We start from the raw sequence: 20627 nt of genomic DNA on the forward strand, positions 1-20627 counted from the left end.
CAGTTTAACATAGTTGGAGTTGGTAAAGCCCCTGAAGTATAAAGTAGTTATATTTTGCATTGTGAAGGGCCTGATGGACAACCTGGGACTATTCAACCAGTTATAACTTCTGTACCTATAAATTTATGGGGGAGAGATTTATTACAACAGTGGGGAGCACAATTTCTAATTCCAGAACAATCATATATCCCTCAAAGTCAACATATAATGCATGAAATGGGGTATGTTCCTGGTATGGGACTAGAAAAAAATTTGCAAGGTTTGAAAGAACCACTTCAAGTGGAAAGACAAAGTTCCCACTAAAGATTAGGATATCATTTTTGATGGCGGCCATTGTTAAGACTCCAGAACCTATACCTTTAAAATGGTTAATGGATAAGCCAATTTGGGTAGAACAATGGCCACTAAGTAAAGAGAAACTGAAGGCTTTAGAGAAATTAGTTACTGAACAATTATAAAATGGGCACATAGCTCCAACATTTTCCCCTTGGAATTCTCCAGTTTTTGTAATTAAGAAAAAATCAGATAAATGGAGAATGTTAACTAACTTAAGAACCATCAATTCAATTATACATCTGATGGAAGCATTACAGCCAGGACCGCCGTCTCCTGCTATAATTCCAAAAAATTGGCCTTTAATAGTCATAGATTTAAAAGACTGTTTCTTTACTATCCCTTTAGCTGAGCAAGACTGAATGGCTTGCATTTACAATTCCTGCAGTAAACAACCTGCAGCCTGCTAAGCATTTTCATTGTTTTACAGATGGGTCTAATGATGGTAAAGCCTCTTATTCTGGCCCAAAAGTTAAAGTTTTCCAGACTTAAAGTTTTCCAGACGACCTATACTTCAGCTCAAAAAGCAGAGCTTGTAGCTGTAATTGAGATATTGACTGTGTTTGATATGCCTATTAATGTGATTTCTGATTCTTCATACGTGGTTCATTCCACACAGTTAATTGAAAATGCTCAGTTACAATTTCATACAGATAAACAACTGATGACTCTATTTACCCAGTTGCAAACAGCAGTTAGGAGTAGAATGCACCCTTTTTATATCACTCACATTAGGGCTCATACACCTCTTCCAGGACCTTTGACTGAAGGGAATCAAATGGCTGATCGCCTAGTTGCTAATGCAATACCTAATGCTAGACACTTTCACAATTTAACCCATGTTAATGCCTCTGGTCTCAAACGCAGATACAGCGTTACCCAGAAAGAAGCCAGAGCTATTATCCAGTGATGCCCAACTTGCCAAATGGTACATTCCTCATCTTTTACAGGATGAGTTAATCCTCGAGGATTGGAACCTAATTCTCTTTGGCAAATGGATGTCACACATGTTCCCTCGTCTGGGAGACTATCTTATGTACATGTATGTGTGGACACCTTTTCTCACTTTGGGCTACATGCCAATCAGGAGAGTCTTCTGCCTGTGTTAAACGTCACCTTTTGCAGTGTTTTGTGGTGATGGGCATTCCAGCTTCTATTAAAACAGATAATGCCCCAGGCTATACTAGCGAAGCTCTAGCTACATTTTTCTCTATGTAGAATATTAAACACATTACTGGTATCCCATACAATTCTCAAGGACAAGCCATAGTGGAAAGAATGACTCTCTCCATAAAACAGCAATTGCAAAAGCAGAGGGGGGGAAACAGAATATGGAACACTGCAATTGAATCTACTAGCATTATTAACTTTATTATTATTATTAGCATATTAACTTTAAATTTTTTGAGACTGCCCAAAGGCCAGATGTTATCAGCAGCTGAACAGCATCTACAAAAACCAGCTGCAAAGACAGAAGCAGAAAAACTGGTTTGGTGGAGAGATCCAATAACAAAAGTTGGGAAATAGGTAAAATAATAACTTGGGGTAGAGGTTATGCTTGTGTTTCTCCAGGCCAAAACCAACAGCCGATTTGGATACCATCAAGACATCTGAAACCTTATCATGAGCCAGATGCTGAGGAAGAGATTCCAGGAGGATCCCAAGGACCCCCTGGTTGCAGCCATGTCAAGGCTGATGCTGAGGAGGACCCCAACTGTCACAAGCAACACCCCTCAAACACAGCCACCCACCTGCGGACAGATCAAGAAGCTGTCACAGATGGCAGAAGAAAACCTGAGGAAAGCGGGACAGTGAGTCACAATGAGTAATTTAATGGTAGCTATGACAGCAATGATCACCACTGCCATGAGTATTCCTTCAATAAGGGCTGACACAGAGAACAGTTATACCTATTGGGCATATTTATCAATCCTGACTGGTAATAATGCCTGGATATAATCACTCTATGATGCAGTTACATGTGCTTTCTGATCTCAGTATTTACCATAATAAATCTGCTCCTATAATTGAGGCACACCACCCTCAAAAACTTATTTGTAAACAAAATTGAACCTGGCCAGAAAAAAATGAATGTACTTGTTTAGGAAGATTGCATTGAAGAACAGGCAGAGGTGCTGCACAATGATTCCTATGGAATCATTATTAATTGGTCCCCTAAGGGGATGTTTAGCTTGAATTGCACCTCTCAGTCTGCATGCCACGGCCACACTATGTTCAGCTGATCTGAATAAAATGGTCATATAGTAGAAATGATAAAAAGTATGGCAAAAGTTCCTATTATGTGGAACCATGGTATAGTGGCACCTCAACCTCAAATGATATGGCTCATCGTAAGAGCTAAACATAAGGATTTGTGGAAACTATTAATAGCTGTTAATAAGATCAAAATTTAGGAAAGAATAAAAAAGCGTCTAGAAGGTCACTCTACAAAGTTGTTTTTGGATATAGCAAAATTAAAAGAACAAATATTTAAAGCATCCCAGGCACAACTGACCTTAAGGCCAGGAACTGGACTGCTTAAAGAAACTGCAGACAGATTAGCAGCTAGTAACCCATTAAAATGGATAAAAACACTTGGAAGCTCTGTGATTTCAATGATGATTGTGCTTTTAATCTGGGTTGTTTGTCTTTGTATAGTCTGCAGATGCAGATCCTGACTCCTGCAGGAAGTAGCTCACGGAGACAAAGCTGTCTTTGCTTTTAACGCTTTGCAAATCAAAGAAGGTGGACATGCTGGGAACAGGCCCCCAAAATCTGGCCATAAACTGTCCCCAAAACTGGCCATAAAAAAATTTCTGTAGCACTGTGACATGTTCATTATGGCCATAACGCCCACCTTGGAAGGTTATGGGTTTACCAGAATGAGGGCAAGGAACATCTGGCCCACACAGGGCAGAAAACTGCCTAAAGGCGTTCCTAAACCACAAACAATAGCATGAGCGATCTGTGCCTTAAGGACATGCTCCTGCTGCAGATAACTAGCCCAACCCATCCCTTTATTTTGGCCTATCCCTTCATTTCCCATAAGGGATACTTTTAGTTAATCTAATAGCTATAGAAACAATGCTAATGAATGGCTTTCTGTTAATAAATATGTGGGTAAATCTCTGTTTGAGGATCTCAGCTCTGAAGGCTATGAGGCCCCTGATTTCCCACTTCACATCTCTATATTTCTGTGTGTGTGTCTTTAATTCCTCTAGCGCTGCTGGGTTAGGGTCTCCCTGACTGAGCTTGTCTCGGCATAAGATCAACACAAAGAATCAGTTGAGTTTCTATACACCTGCAATGAACATCCAATGAGGAAATTGAGAAAATAATTTTATTTACAATAGCATAAAAAGGAATACAATACCTAGGAATAAATTTAACCAAAATTTAAAGGTGAAAGACTTATACCCTAAAACTACAAAACACTGCTGAAAGAAATTAAAGAAGACCTAAATAAAGAGAAAGAAAACTCATATTCATGAATTAGAATACTTAAAATTGTTGAGATGGCAATATTACTGAAAGCTACCTACAGTTTCAATGCAATCTCTATCAAAATTTTAATTTTGTAGAATAGAAAAGTCAATCCTCATATTCCTATGAAATCGCAAGAGGCCCTGACAATCTTTAAAAAAGAAAAAGAAGAATATTGAAGTACTCACACTTTCTAGTTTCAAAACTTACTACAAATCTACAGTAATCAAGATAGTGTGATACTGATACAAGGATAGACATGTAGATCAATGGAATAGAATTTAGATTCCAGAAAGAAACTCATGCATTTATTATCAATTGACTTTCAACAAAGGTGTCAATACTATTATTAAATGAGGAGATGATAGCCTCTTCACAAATGGTGCTGGCACAGCTGGATATCCACATGAAAATGAGTAAAGTTGGACCTCTTCCTCACATCATATGCAAAAATTAACTAAAGATGAATCAGTGACCTAAATAAATGAGTCAAAACTATAAAACTCTTAGAAGAAAATAGAGGGGTAAATCTTCATTACCTCTGATTTGGTTATAAATTCTTAGAGGTGACATCAAAAGCATGAGCAATAAAAGAAATAAATTGATAAATATGCTTCATCAAAATAAAAAATTGGGGGCATCAAAAGACATTATCAATAAAGTGAAAAGACAGCCAATAAAATGAGAAAAAACATTTGCAAATCATATATCTGATAAGGGCCTAGTATGCAGAATATTTAAAGAATGCATGCATGTCGACAACAAAGACAATCTAGTTTAAAAATGGGCAAAACATACACCAAGAGACATTTCTCCAAAGATGATATATAAATGACCAAAAAGTACATGAAAAGGTACTCAACATCAATGGTCATAAGGAAAATGCAAAGAAAACCACAATGATATATCACTTTACACTCGTTAGAATGGCTATAACAAAAATAGAAAATAACAAGTGTTGTTGAGGATATGGAGAAATTGGAACTCACTTACATTGCTAGTAGGAATATAAAATGGGGCATCAGATTTGGAAAACAGTTTAATGGTTCCTAAAAAAATGCTAAACATAGGATTAGCATATAACCCTGCAATTTCATCTTAGATATATACACAAAAGAATTGAAAATAGGTAACCAAATTCTTGTACACAAATATACATAGCAGCACTATTCACAATACTTCAGAGACGGAAACAACCCAAATGTTCATAAACCAAAAAATGGATAACAAATTGTGGTCTGTATAAAGTCATTCATAAAAAGAAATGAAGTACTGATACATGCTGCAATGTGGATGAGCTTCAAAAACATGCTTATTGAAAGAAGCCAGACAAAAAAGACTACGTATTGTGCCTCCATTTTTATGGTATATCCAGAATAAGTAAATCCCCAGAGACAGAAAGCAGGTTGGTGGTTGCTAGGAGCTAAGAGAGGAAATAATGGGGAATAACTTCTTAATGGGTACAAAGTTTTATTTTGGAGTGATGAAAATGTTTTGGAAGTAGAGCTAGTGGTTGTACAATATTGTGAATATAATAAATGCCACTAAATTGTTCATTTCATATTATGTGAATTCCACCTCAATAAAAATGCATTTACCATAGAAAAATCAAACATAGAAAGTAAAAATTAAGGGGTGCCTAATCATCCATAATTTCATGACCCCAAAACAACATGTCAGTATTTTAGGTTACTTCTATCTGCCCCATCTTCCCCCAATTTATAGATTTGTTTTTGCTGTTAGTATTGTTTATATGGCATTGTAGGCTTATTATATATATATCCTTTTGTACCTTTTTGTTTTTCTACTAGCAACCCCAAATTTTTCCATGCTGTAAATTATTCATAAACATAATTTTAATGGCTGTTGCATACTGGTCAAATGGCTCATAGATTGATTTATCATTCAACAAATGAGTACTCAAGAGTCTATACCATTTTACATCCATTGTTTGTCCAGAAGACATGACAATGGGTATAAAAAGGTGAATAAAACATACCCAGCTGATATAGTTTGACTGTGTCCCCACCCAAATCTCATCTTGAATTGTACTTCCCATAATTATCACATGTCATGGGAGGAATCTGGTGGGAGGTAATTGAATCATGCGGGCAGATTTTTCCCATGCTGTTCTTTTAATAGTGGATAAGTCTCACAAGATCTGATGGTTTTATAAAGGGCAGTTCGCCTGCACACATTCTCTTGCCTACCACCGTGTAAGATGTGCCTTTGCTCCTCCTTCGCCTCCCCCATGATTGTGAGACCTCCAGCCATGTGGAACTGTGAGTCCGTTAAACTTCTTTTCTCTTTATAAATTACCCAGTCTCATGCTGCTGTCTTTACTAGCAGCATGAAAACAGACTAATATGCCAGCCTTGGCCCCAAGAAACGTTTGTGTTCCAAGGTGTTAGTCCAAACTGCACCATTTTGTAAGCCCCCTGCCATTTCGCAGACCCTGGTCAAAGTGAAACATTCCATGGGGGTTTAGGCTGTGAGAAACATCCTGTCTAACTACCTGATTCCAAGGCACAGGAACATCCTTATCATACCCTGCCAGGCAAAGGCCCACCTGAAGGAACATCTCTATCACATTCTGCTGGGAAAAAGTGCAAGGAGCATCACACTCTATGGGAGCAAGGACCAAACTGCCTCATCATGGGAATGTCTTATCAACATCTTCTTGGGAAGCAAACCATACTGCACAGACCCCACCCACCCAGGCCTATAAGTACCCCCAGGCCTATAAGTACCCCAGCATATAAGCAGTAGTGGGCTCTGGCATTAAGCTGGTCCCCACCTCTGCAGGTTTTTCTAATATACCTGTGTTGCTGTAGAACCGCTCTCTGTCTCTCTCTCTCTCTCTCTGTCTGTCTCTCTCTCTCTGTCTCTCTCTCTCTCTCTATGTCTCTCTTTAACCCTCGCCTTCTCTTTAAAAAACTTAACACAATGTAGGAGAGAGATGTTAAGCAAACAAAAACACATTAAATATAGAACTACAAATTTTTATAAGTATATGGGCAAAAAGATAGGATCTTATGAAATCAAATTTGTACTGAAGAATCAGAGTAGACATCTTTGAAAAAACATTTTAACAGGTATCTAAAATATGAAGAACAAATAACAATTGACTAGACAAAGGGAGTTAATGACGATGGTGGTGGTGATGATGATGATGGTGACAGTGATGGTAACGTAGTGGATGGTGACCTGACATGGCATGATAATGATGAAGTTGGTAATGGCAGACACTTATACATGCTATAGGCACTGTTAGATTGCTTTACATACGTAGGTCACATTTAATGCTTTCAAAAACTTTATGAGCTCAAAACTATTATATCATATTTTCTCTTGGGATTAAGAGATTAAGTTATTCTCCCTAAATCAACTCAGTGCTGGGATCCAGGCTCAAGCAGTCTGGCTCTACACCTTTGCTCTTAATTACTGCATAAAGAATTCCAGGTAAAGTTAACAGTGCATGTGAAGGCCAGGAAGAAGAAAAAAGCTAATCTTAAAAATTATGTGTGTATTTTATTTTTTTAATGGACAATTTAAATCTACAGAAATATTCAAAGGATAATGATAGAATATCTGTGTACATGCTGCCCAAGTTTAACAAATCTTATTTTGCCATATTCGCTTCATTGTTTAAAAAGTAAAAATTTGGAGCTGCAACTAAAATTTCCTTGTGTACCCTCCCCCACTCCCCATTTCTCTTTCTCTCTCTCTCTTTCCCTCTCCACTATCAACACTTGTTCTAAATTGGGTGTTTATTATTCACATGTTTTATTTTTATTTTTTTACTATACGTGTAATATTGCTAATGTGCTTTAAATAAAAATAAGACATACTGCTTATACCATTTACAACTTACTTTACGATTCAAAGATTTATCCCAGTAGTATAATTGTCCCTTTTGGGCAAATTCCTAAAAGTAGGAGTACTAGGTCAAAGAACATGTTCACTTAAAATTTTTATGCATAATAGAGAAGCCCAGTGATCAGACTACTTTTGAGATAGTCCTAGTGAAAAATGTTTTCATCTGGTGAGATGGAGCATACTTTATGCAATATTCCATTTCATGAATAAACCACAATTTTTAAAAGGCCATCTTCTGCTGATGGTAGACATAGTAATTGATTCCAATTTTCCACTATTTAACAATGCAACAATGACCCCTCTTTAGATATTTATGCAGAATTTCTCTGGGGTATACTCCTAGGAGTAGAAATGCTGGGCTATAGGGTAGGTGCTATAGTTTGAAAATGTCTCCCAAAAAGTATGTATTAGAAATTTAATTACCATTGCAATAGTATTAAGAGGTGTGACCTTTTAGAGGTGATTAGGCCATGAGGGTCTTGCCCTCATTAATAGAGTAATGCTGATTATAAAAGGGATTGATGCTGTGAATTTGCTTTTGCTCTCTCTTGCCCTCTCTTTGCCCTTCTGCCATGGCATGACACAGCAAGAAGACTCTCTGCAGAGGCTGGTCCTTCAATCTTGGACTTCTCAGCCTCCAGAACCATTAGAAATACATTTCTATTATTTATAAGTTACCCAGTCTCAGGTATTCTGTGGTAGCTGCCCACAACAGATGAAAATAGAAGGTGTATCACTAAATTTTACTAGATACTGACAAATTTCTCTCCAAAGTGGTGACCAACTAACTGTCCTATTAGCAGTTTCTACTCCAACTCAGTACTAGGTATTATCAGACTTGAATGGATTTTAGTCTAATGAATGGAAAGTAGTATTTTACTTTGATTTTAATTTGCAGTTCCCTGACTACTAATGAAATTTGTTGGAGAAGATTATTAATTCTGGATGCTACCTTTAAAAAAATATTCATGGTAGGCCAGGCACAGTGGCTCATGCCTGTAATCCCAGCACTTTGGGAGGCCAAGGTAGGTGGATCACGAGGTCAGGAGTTCGAGACCAGCCTGACCAACATGGTGAAACCCCATCTCTACTAAAAATACAAAAATTAGCCAGGCATGGTGGCACGTACCTGTAATCCCAGCTACTCAGGAGGCTGAGGCAGGAGAATTGCTTGAACCTGCTTCACCTGGGAGGTGAAGGTTGCAGTAAGCTGAGATTGCACCACTGCATTCCAGCCTGGGTGACAGAGCAAGACTCCATCTCAAAAAAAAAAGAAAAAATTTGTGGTAAGTATATTCTCATTGTGGCCTATTTTAACTTTATTCATGGTGTCTTTGATGGATAGTTTTTTATTTTAATGCACCTTATTAAAATCTCTCTTTTTATTTTTATTTATTTATTTTTTTGAGATGGAGTCTCTCTCTGTCACCCAGGCTGGAGTGCAGTGGCACAGTCTCAGCTCACTGCAACCTCTGCCTCCTGGGTTCAAGCAATTTCCAGCTAATTTTTGTATTTTTGGTAGAGACGTGTTTCACCCTATTGGCCAGGTTTGTCTTGAACTCCTGACCTCAAGTGATCCACCCGCCTCAGCTTCCCAAAGTGCTAGGATTACAGGTGTGAGCCACCATGCTTGGCCTAAAATATCTCTTTATGATTAGTGTTTTTGCATCCTGTTTTTAAAAATCATTTTCTAACTTAAGGTCATAAATATTGTCTTCTAAAATATTAAAATTTTGCCTTTCATATTTGGTCTATAATTCATCTGGAATTTATTGTTATAGTGTGAGGTAAGAATCTAATTTTTAAAATATGATATTCAATTAACTACGTTATTATTGAATAGTCCATTTCACTATTGATAGTTTCACTATTCACTATTCACTATTATTGAATAGTCCATTTCACTATTGATTTCAGCAGTTTTTAAAAATTAATTAATTTCAATAGGATTTTGGGGAACAGGTGGTATTTGGTTACATAAATAGGTTCTTTAGTGGTGATTTCTGAGATTTTGGTGCAGCCATCACTTGAACAGTGTACACTGTACCCAATGGGTAGTCTTTTATTCCTCACCCCTCTCTCACCCTTTCCTGAGTTCCCAAAGTCCATTATATCATTCTTATGCCTTTGCATCCTCATAGCTTAGCTCCCGCTTATGAGTGAGAACATATGATATTTGGTTTTCCATTACTGAGTTATTTCACTTAGAATAATGGTCTCCAATTCCATCCAGGTTGCTGGGAATGCTATTGTTTTATTCCTTTTTATGGCTGAGTAGTATTCCATGGTGTGTGTGTGTGTGTGTGTGTGTATGTATGTGTGTGTATGTATATATACACACATATACATACACCACAATTCCTTTATCCGCTCATTGATGGGCATTTGGACTGGTTCCATATTTTTGCAATTGCAAATTGTGCATTTTATGCAGTTTTATTGAGATATAATTCACATACCATAAGATTCACCCATTTAAAATGGAAATGGAAAATTCAATATATTTTTAGGATATTCAAGAGTTATACAACTATAACCACAATCTAATTTTATATTTTCATCACCCCAAAAAGAAGCTCTGTACTTATCACTCCATTGCCTCTTTCACTCACACCGTCCTGTCACGTCCAGCATTAGGCAACCACCAATCTATATTCTGTCTCTATAGATTTATCTATTCTGGACATTTCATATAAATGGGATTGATATGGTTTGGAGTTGTGTCCCTACCCAAATCTCATGTCAAATCATAATCCCCAATGTTGGAGGAGGAGCCTGGTAGGAGGTGGTTGGATCATGGAGGCAGACCTCTCCCTTGCTGTTCTCATGATAGTGAGTGAGTTCTCACAAGATCTGGTTGTTTAAAAGTGTGTGGCACCCCTCCCTTCACTCTCTGCCTCCTGCTCCAGCCATGTAAGATGTGCCTTCTTCCTCTTCGCATTCCTCCATGATTGTAAGTTTCCTGTGGCCTTCTGAACCATGCTTCCTATGCAGCTTGTGGAACTGTGAGTCAATTGAACCTCTTTTCTTTATAAATTACCCAGTCTCACGTAGTTCTTCACAGGAGTGTGAGAAGAGACTAATACAGAAAATTGGTATCAGGAATGGAGCATTGCTATAAAGATACCTGAAAATGTGGAAGCAGCTTTGGAACTGGATAATGGGCAGAGGTTGGAGCAGTTTGGAGGGCTCAGAAGAAGATAGGAAGATAAGGGAAAGTTTGGAACTTCCTAGAGACTTGTTAAATTATTGTGATGAAAATGCTGATACTGATATGGACAAAGAAGTCCAGGCTAAGGTGACCTCAGATGAAGATGGGGAACTTATTGGGAACTGGAGCAAAGGTCACTTTTCTTATGCGTTAGCAAAGGTCTTGGAGGCATTGTGCCCTTGCCCTAGAGATATGTAGAACTTTGAACCTGATAGCAATGATTTAGGGTATCTGGTGGAAGCAATTTCTAAGCAGCAAAACATTCAAGATGTGGCCTGACTGATTCTACAAATATATGCTTATATTTGTGATCAAAGAAATGACCTGCAATTGGAACTTATATTTCAAGGGAAGCATAATATAAAAGTTTAGAAAATTTTTGACCTGACCATGTAGTAGAAAAGAAAATCCCATTTTCTGGAAAGGAATTAATCAGGCTGTAGAAATTTGCATAAGTAAAGAGGAGCCAAATATTATTAGCCAAGACAATGCAGAATATGCCTCAAAGGCATTCTAGAGACCATCAAGGCAGACCCTCCCATCACAGGTCTGGAGGCCTAGGAGGAAAGAAGGTTTCATGGGCCAGGCCCATGGCCCCGCTGCCCTGTGCCACTTCAGGACACTGTTCCCTGCATCCCAGCCATGGCCAAAAAGGCCAGGTATGTCTCAGACTGCTGCTTCATAGGGTGCAAGCCATAAGCATTGGTGGCTTCCATGTGGTATTAAGCCTGCAGGTGTACAGAGGGCAAGAGTTGAGGCTTGGGAGCCCCTACCTAAATTTTAGAGAATGTATGAAAACACCTGGATGTCCAGGTAGAAGTATGCTACAGGAGTGGAGCCCTCATGGAGAACCTCTACTAGGGCAGTGCAGAGGAGAAATGTGGGGTTGGAGCCCCCACACAGATTCCCCACTGGGGCACTGTCTACTGGAGCTGTGAGAAGAGGGCCACAATCTTCCAGACCCCAGAATTGTAGATCCACTGACAGCTTGCACTGTGTACCTGGAAAAGCTGGAGGCACTCAATGCCAGCCTGTGAAAGCAGCCATGGGGGCTATACCCTGTAGAGCAAGAGGGTAGAGCTGCCCAAGGCCTTGGGAGCACACTCCTTGCATCAGTGTGGCCTGGATTTGAGACATGGAGTAAAGGAGATCATTTTGAAGCTTTAAGATTCAATAACTTCCCTGCTTGATTTTGGACTTGCATGGAGCCTGTGGCCCCTTTGTTTTGGCTAATTTTTCCCTTTTGGAATGGATATATTTACCCAATGCCTGTACCTCCATTGTATCTTGGAAGTGACTAACTTCTTTTTGATCTTATAGGCTCATAGGTAGAAGGGACTTGCCTTGTCTCAGATGAGACTTTGGATTTTTGAGTTAATGCTAAAATGAAACTGTTGAGAAGGGATGATGGTATCTTCCAATGTGAGAAGGACACAAGATTTGGGAGGGGCTGGGGCAGAATGATATTGTTTGGATTTGTGTCCCCACCCAAATCTCATGTGGAATTGTAATCCCCAATGTTGGAGTTGGGGCCTGGTTGGGGGTGACTGGATCATGGGGGTGGACTTCTCCCTTGCTGTTCTCATGATAGTGAGTGAGTTCTCACAAGATCTGGTGGTTTAAAAGCATGTAGCACCTCCTCCTTCACTCTATTCCTCCTGTTCTGGCCATGTAGGGTATATCTCCTTCGTCTTTGTCTTCCACGATAACTGTAAGTTTCCTGAGGTCTCCTGGGCCATGATCCCTGTGCAGCCTGTGGAATTGTGACTCAATCAAGCCTTTTTCTTTATAAGTTACCCAGTCTCAGGTAGTTCTTTATAGCAATACAAGAGCTGACTAATAAAGAGATCACAGTGCTTCCAAGGTTCATTTGTGTTATGGCATGTATCAGTACTTCATTCCTTTTATGGCCAAATAATACATATAGATATAACATATTTTAATTAGTTGATGGGTATTTGGGTTGTTTCTACTTTTCAGCTATTACTATAAAGCTAATATGAACATTCATATGTAAGTTTTTGTGTCAGTATATGTTTTCATCTTTCTTGGGTACATATCTAGGAGATGGATTGCTGGCTTATATGGTACCCTATGTTTAACTCTCTTCTTTTTGGTAGAAAAGAGGTCTCACCATGTTACTCAGGCTGGTCTCCAACTCCTGGGCTCAAGCAATCCTCTCACCTCAACTCCCTAAAGCATTGGGATTGTGGGCCTGAGCCACCATGCCCAGGCTGTTTGACTTTTTGAGAAACTGCTAAACTGTTTTCCAAACCTGCTGCAAATTTTATATTCCTACCAGCAGTGTATGAAGGTTACAATTTCCCCAGATCCTTGCTAATACTTGTTATCTGTCTTTTTGATAACAGCCATCCTGGTGAGTGTAAATTGATATCTTGTGTTTTAATTTGTATTTTCCTAACAGATATTGATATTGAGCATCTTTTCATGTGCATATTGACCATTTTTATATCTTCTTTAGAGAAATGTTTATTCACATCCTTGGCCCATTTTTAAATTGGGCTGTCTTTTTGGTATTGAGCTGTAGGTGTTCTTTATGTATTACGGATGTCAGCCTATTGTCAAACATATTATGTGCAAAAATGTTCTCCCATTTTGTGACTTGTCCTTTCACTTTCTTAATAGTATTGCTTGCAGGACAAAAGTTCTCTTAATTTTGAGGAAGCCCAATTTATCCATTTTTTTCTTTTGTCCTTGATGCTTTTGGTGTCATATCTAAGAAACAATTGCCAACTCTCACATCATGAAGATTTACTTGTATGCCTTCTTCTAGTTGTTTTGCAGTTTTAGCTCTTACATTTAGTTCTATTAGGGTGGTGCAAAAGTAACTGCATTTTTGCCATTAAAAGTAATGGTAGGCCAGGCACGGTGGTTCATGCCTGTAATCCCAGCACTTTGGGAGGCTGAGGTGGGCAGATCACGAGGTCAAGAGATTGAGAGCATCCTGGCTAACATGGTGAAACCCCATCTCTACTAAAAATAAAAAAAATTACCCAGGTGCCTGTAGTTCCAGCTACTCGGGAGGCTGAGGAAGGAGAATGGCATGAACTCAAGAGGCGGAGCTTGCAGTGAGCTGAGATCACACCACTGCACTCTGGCCTGGGTGACAGAGCAAGACTCTGTCTCAAAAAAAAAAAAAAAAAAAAAACAAGTAATGGTGGTAAACTGCAATTACTTTTGCACTGACCTAATATAATCCATTTGAGTTAATTTTTGTATATGATAGCCATTCAAACTCATTCTTTTGCATATAAATATCTAGTTGTCTCAGCAAAATTTCTTGAAAAGACTATTATTTCCTCTATTGATTGGTCTTGGCACCCTTGTTGGTATTGTTGTTATTGAGTTGTAGGTGTTCTTTATGTATTCTGTATGTCAGAATACATAAAGAAATAAATTGACCATATATATAAGGTTTTATTTCTAGGCTGTCAATCCTATTCCATTCATCCATTGTCTATATTGATCAATATGTCTATCATTATGTCAGTAACACATTGTCTTGATTATTATAGCTTTGTAAAAAGCTTTAAAATCAACAAGTGTAAGTCTTCCAACTTTCTTGTTTTCAAAGTTTTGGCTATTCTGTGTCTCTTGCATTTTCATACAAATTTTATGATCAGCATATCAAATTCTGCAAAAAATAAGCTGAAATTTAATAGAGATTAAGTTCAACCTATAGATCAATTGGGGGAATTTTTCCATCTTAATACTGAGGTTTATTATTTTTTTCTTTATGAGTCCTTCTGTTTTTTCTTTCCCACCACCTCTAGTACAAGGCTTCTATCCTCAAGGTCACTTGGTGGTCTAAAATGACTCTCACCACCATGCCCATATTCAGACAGCAGAAAAGAACAAGTGAGGAAGAAAAAATGTCAATGTGTCCCTTTACCTTCAAGGATAATTTGCAGAAGTTCTACACAACTCTTCTGTTTACTTCTCATTTTTCAGAACTTAGTGATATCTGGAAGCAAGGCATGCTGGGAGAAGTTAATTTTTGATTTGCTGTAATTGCCTTTCCTAGGATTTTGCTGCTAAGATGATGGGGCAAGAATAGCTATTGAAAGGCAACCAAAGTCTCTGTTAGACTGAGACATGTAGCCATATTCTTATCCCCTCAGGTATATAGATACCTGACTTTCTTTAGCCTTCCATCAGGAGTGGTAGACACTCATCCTATCCTCTGACATTATGAACCTTGGCTGCCTTTATTACCATGACATAGTTTGGATGTCCCACCCAAATCTTATGTTGAATTGTAATCCTCAGTGTTAGAGGTGGGTCCTGGTGGGAGGAATTTGTGTCATGGGGGCAGATCCCTTAATGTAACCTGCATGGACCTAGGGGGACTGAACAAAGGGGGCAAACGTGAGAATAAAAGACAGGAGACAAAAGAGTATATTTGGAACTCTTGAGTTTGCCTATTTAAATCAAAAAATATTAGTGAATTACAAAACAAAATTCTTGATTTAAATAGGCAAACTCAAGAGTTTCAGCCTTCTTTAGAAGACAGGACTGAATTCCAGCAAGGCCTGGAGAGCCTCAACCCTTGGACCTATCTAAAACACCACATTAACATCTTATATGTAGTTCTTGGAAAAATGTTGTTTTGTCTATGTCTTCTGTTTATAGTCTGTAAAATCAGATGGACTGCCAATCAGAGATTGAGACCTGCCCAACCTGGTCTTATGTTCTTTCAATTAATTCATAAACAGAAAGGCAGATATGTAGGCAGCCGAAGGCCCATGGGATGTGACCAACTCAGCATTCCACTGGAGGCTATATGATCAAACAGCAAACTGTTTGTCATGAATGCAGGATGTGAGCAAACTCACAACTGCTCCTGCCAACAGAAGGTTTGCTGGAGGCAATCAGTCCCTGGAGCCTGAGGTTATCTACTGCAACATCTAGAGAATGCAGTCTTGCAAGCCTACTCTGGACAGAGCAGCTGACACCATCTTCCACCCCCCTTCTCACTATCTTTTTTGCCTAATAAATACAGAGGGCTGTGTAAAGCTCAGGGCCCTTTTCCACTAGGATTATAAGGAATTCCTGTTTTATGTGTTATAGCCCAAAGCTGTAAGAAATTTTTTAAAGCATGACTAGTATAAGAAAACTGTATGATTTTGTCTGAGGGATAGTGAAAGCAAAGGTTTTTTCAGCTGTAGCCAGAAGGCAGGCCATTGCTGAACTCAGCTTCTGTTTTACAAGTTGCAGCTCTGCCCTTGCCTCTTTGGTTAAATGCTGCGGGGAATTTAAAGAAGAACCTCCTTGCAGGGTGTAACCTGTCTTTCCAGTTATTGATATCAGGTTAGAATTTTCCCTTGTCAGAATTTTCCCTAAACCTTTTTCACTCTGATATCCCACGTTCTTCAACATTTTAAATCCTGGGTTATCAAAGTTTTCATTTGTAAGTCTCATATCCCATGCTGTAAGTAAGTCTCGACCCTATAAATTGATGGCTATATTTGTCACATAAGGCTGGAAAGTCCAGAGTGAGCTTAAGGTTGTAAAAGTTCTTTAATAAATAAACAGAGTAACCTTAGCTCTCTGAGTGCTAGTGAACTCAGATCGAGTGATTGAATTATGTGGTCTCTACTAGACTGCAGCTTTTCCATGTTTACTAGACCCATGAGTAAACAGTGTTAAAACATTAGGTATGGGGGAGTGCAATACCGCTTTGAATTGCCTTTTACTTAAAGGAATCCTGATGATATCAGGGTCATAACTTAGTAATTGACTGCATTAATTATTAATATGGCAAGCTGAAATAAGTAACAAGAAGTTAATCTGGCCAGGCGCGGTGGCTCACGCTTGTAATCCCAGCACTTTGGGAGGCCGAGGCGGGCGGATCACGAGGTCAGGAGATCGAGACCATGGTGAAACCCCGTCTCTACTAAAAATACAAAAAATTAGCCGGGCGTGGCGGCGGGCGCCTGTAGTCCCAGCTACTCGGAGAGGCTGAGGCAGGAGAATGGCGTGAACCCAGGAGGTGGAGCTTGCAGTGAGCCGAGATCGTGCCACTGCACTCCAGCCTGGGTGACAGAGTGAGACTCCATCTCAAAAAAAAAGAAAATCTGAAAGCATATCTAGAAGCAGAGACTGAAATAATATACTTTAACCATGTGCTTAAAGCCACAGGCAGAATAGCTTAGATCTTGTAATAAAGTTTTCGGGCTGACCAAGTTTATGGACTTCAATCTGGCAAACAATCTTGAAAACAGTGACTCGCTAGCTGGGGAACTCAATTTAGGACTCTTTTAGCAAGGTCAAATCAAAGACTATCCAATCAGTGGGTTAAGACAGTCATTCATGCTTATGTTTTCACTACACTTACATACAACTTTTCTTCACTTTCTGAGAAGGGCACTGCCAAGACCAGCATGGTTGTGGAGACCCTAACCCAGAGGCACTAGAGGAATTCAAGACACACACACAGAAATAAAGGGTGGGGAGTGGGAAATCAGGGGGCTTACAGCTTTCTAAGCCGAAAGCCTTGAACAGAGTTTTACTCCCATATTTATTGACAGCAAGCCAGTGATAAGCATCGTTTCTATAGATTATAGATTAACTAAAAGCATTCCTTATGGGAAACAAAGGGATGGGCCAAAACAAAGGGATGGGCTCTGGCTAGCTGTCTGCAGCAGAAACATGTCCTTAAGGCACAGATCGCTCATGCTATTGTTTGTGGTTTAGGAACGCCTTTAAGCAGTTTTCCCGCCCTGGGTGGGCCAGGTGTTCCTTGCCCTCATTCCAGTAAACCAACAACCTTCAAGGTGGGCATCATGGCCATCACAAACATGTCACGGTGCTGCAGATATTTTGTTTATGGCCTGTTTTGGGGCCAGTTTATGGCCAGATTTGGGGGCCTGTTCCCAACAGGGCACAACATTTTTACCTTCTAATTTAACAAACATCATTTAATTAGGTTTAAATTTCTTCCTTAAAGGGTAATGTGTGGTTTTACATGCCTAGCTTTTAATTACACTTCAACTAATTCATGGGCCCTCTGTAATCTCCCTTCAAAGGTTACTGTTTTTCTTAAATTGAATTTGGAAAGCTACATCAGGGATAGGAGACAGATAACAATAGTGGCCATTATTAGAAAAGATGCTTTTCAAATTCTTATATTTTACTTACATCTTAGCAGAGAATCATAGCCTGGGATATAACATATGAAATTTTGCAATGGGCTGCCCACAGAGCCAGAGGGCAGTGGTGCAGGTCCTGGGTGGTGGCCGCATTGTACTTGCTTAGGCTTTGCCTGTGTCTGTGCTGCTCCCTTGCTCCTTTGCTGGAGGGATGCTGCCGACCCAGGTGGACCTTGTTGGCTTGGTCACCGTGAGCTTTTCTGCCTCTGAGCATTTTCTCCTGCCCACTGCCTGCTTGGCCACATGGTTTTGGCTTCTAATGCCTTTTTCTTATCTTTTTATAAACATACACCTGATTGCCTTGCCGATTTTGCATTACTGAGCAGGTTAAGAGCTCTCCTTTTTCTTCTTTTTTTTTTTTTTTTAGATGGAGTCTTGCCCTGTTGCCCAGGCTGTAGTGCAGTGGTGCAGTCTCGGGTCACTGAAAGCTCCAAGCTCCACCTCCTGGGTTCATGCCATTCTCCTGCCTCAGCCTCCCGAGTAGCTGGGACTACAGGTGCCCACCAACATGCCTGGCTAATTTTTTGTATTTTTAGTGGAGATGGGGTTTCACCATGTTAGCCAGGATGGTCTCGATTTCCTGACCTCATGATCTGCCTGCCTTGGCCTCCCAAAGTGCTGGGATTACCGGCATGAGCCACTGCACCCGGCTAAGAGCTCTCCTTCTAATGCTGCCTGCTTAAGACAGAGACTGATAGCTGTAGCGTATCCTCTGTCCTTCTTCCTATCTATTGGAGGAGGAAGCTTAGGTTAACACCTCCATTTCCTATTTGTTATTTTGGCCCAGTGATATTGGCACTGAGGGAAGGGGAGGTGATAAGGCAGTTGACGTTTTCTCCTCCTTCCCCTTTTTAGGCTCTTTTGTGTGTAACAGCCAGGACTGCTCTACTTAAATCCCCTAACATAAAAGATTTTACTGGGACCTGATGCCTTTGTGCCTGATGTTGTTTAAGATTTCTCCCCACTTGCTCCCGGAGTTCTATGTCTAGCATTCCTTCCTCCAGGAACCACAGGCTTTGTACTCTGTTATTGACCACACTAGTTTTTAATTCCTTCAACAACTTAAATTCTAGTGGAGTGTGTTCATGAATAAACTGCTGTGGATTATTTGGATCAGGCCTTACAGAAATAGGAAAAGCACAAGGTCCTAAGGGCTCTCCAGGTATGACAGCAGAGCATAAAATTCTTTGTACTGGGATCTCTATTTCTGCCACTGAAGGAGATGGTACAGATGTTTCTGCAACTGGAGGAGGTGGTATAAGCCAATTTTTATCCTCCCTTTCCTGTTTTTTATTTTCAATTGGAGCTGTGAGTAGGACAACAAATTCTTTCCAATTTTTAGATTCACCCTGCTGTTCTGCAGAATAATGAGATAATGGCAGAAGTACAGTACAAACTAAACTCCAAGTAGAGAAAATTGAAGAATCAACTTTAAGACCTTTTTGATGAGCCTGTTTTAATCCTTCTCCTGCTCTATCCCAATTTTCCACATCGAGAGTGCCTGCCTGTGGAAACCATGGGTTATGTGTAATAATCTTTTGTGGCTTCTGCAGGAGGTTAGTGTCAGGCCTCTGAGCCCAAGCTAAGCCATCACATCCCCTGTGACCTCTACTACACATCCAGATGGCCTGAAACAACTGAAGAACCACAAAAGAAGTGAAACAGCCAGTTCCTGCCTTAACTGATGACATTCCACCATTGCGATTTGTTCCTGCCCCACCCCAACTGATCAATCGATGTTGTGACACTCCTGTCCTGGACAAAGAGTCTCATGATTTCCCCACCCAGCACCTTGTGACCCCCACCTCTGCCCGCAAGAGATAACCACTTTTAACTGTAACTTTCCACTACCTACCCAAATCCTATAAAACTGCCCCACCTCTGTCTCCCTTTGCTGACTCCTTTTTTGGACTCAGCCTGCCTGCACCAAGGTGATTAAAAAGCTTTATTGCTCACACAAAGCCTGTTGGTGGACTCTCTTCACACGGACGCATGTGATAGTTAGTGTCTGCAAATTAACCTAAGCTCCAGACTGTTTCAATAGAACTTTAAGCAACTGCACATAATGTTTTTCTTTAATAGACAAATTCTTCCCCTTGTTACCCTGATTCAGAAAACTTCCCATTCCCAGTACTTCTTTAAAGCACTGCTCCCAGTATCTCTTTAGGGCACTGATCAGTACCTCTTTAGGGAACTGACCTTATATCCGCTGCTGGCAGACTTGTCCCAGGGTCCCTGTTCACCTGGTCAATTTCTGTTCCTCTGCTCCAGCAGACCTTCTTTGTTCATGTCCTCAAAGTCCCATATTCGGATGCCACTTTTTGAGAGCCTGATTCCGTTGCTGCTTGGGGCACCAGTATGTAACGCGCATGGACCTAGTGGAACCGAACAAAGGGGGCAAATGCGGGAATAAAAGACAAGAGACAAAAGAGTATATTAGGAAGAAGGGGTCCGGGGGCAACTTGCCTCTAGTGGACAAGAGCCCTGAGCTTTACATAGCCCTCTGTATTTATTAGGCAAAAAAGATAGTGAGAAGCGGGGTGGAAGAA

At 39.9% G+C, this 20627-nt stretch overlaps 1 long non-coding RNA gene across 1 annotated transcript in view; it reads right to left on the minus strand.

Annotated features, from left to right (window-relative positions):
- The window catches only part of LOC129483080 (uncharacterized), a 118097-nt gene extending 97783 nt beyond the window's left edge, over positions 1 to 20314 (minus strand). The window contains exon 1 of the long non-coding RNA XR_008657889.1: positions 20278 to 20314. This is a non-coding gene — a long non-coding RNA (uncharacterized lncRNA). The remainder of the gene's footprint in view (positions 1 to 20277) is intronic.
- Positions 20315 to 20627: the final 313 nt, after the last annotated feature.

This window comes from Symphalangus syndactylus, chromosome 1, assembly GCF_028878055.3.
Source record: "Symphalangus syndactylus isolate Jambi chromosome 1, NHGRI_mSymSyn1-v2.1_pri, whole genome shotgun sequence".
Taxonomy (NCBI): Eukaryota; Metazoa; Chordata; class Mammalia; order Primates; family Hylobatidae; genus Symphalangus; species Symphalangus syndactylus.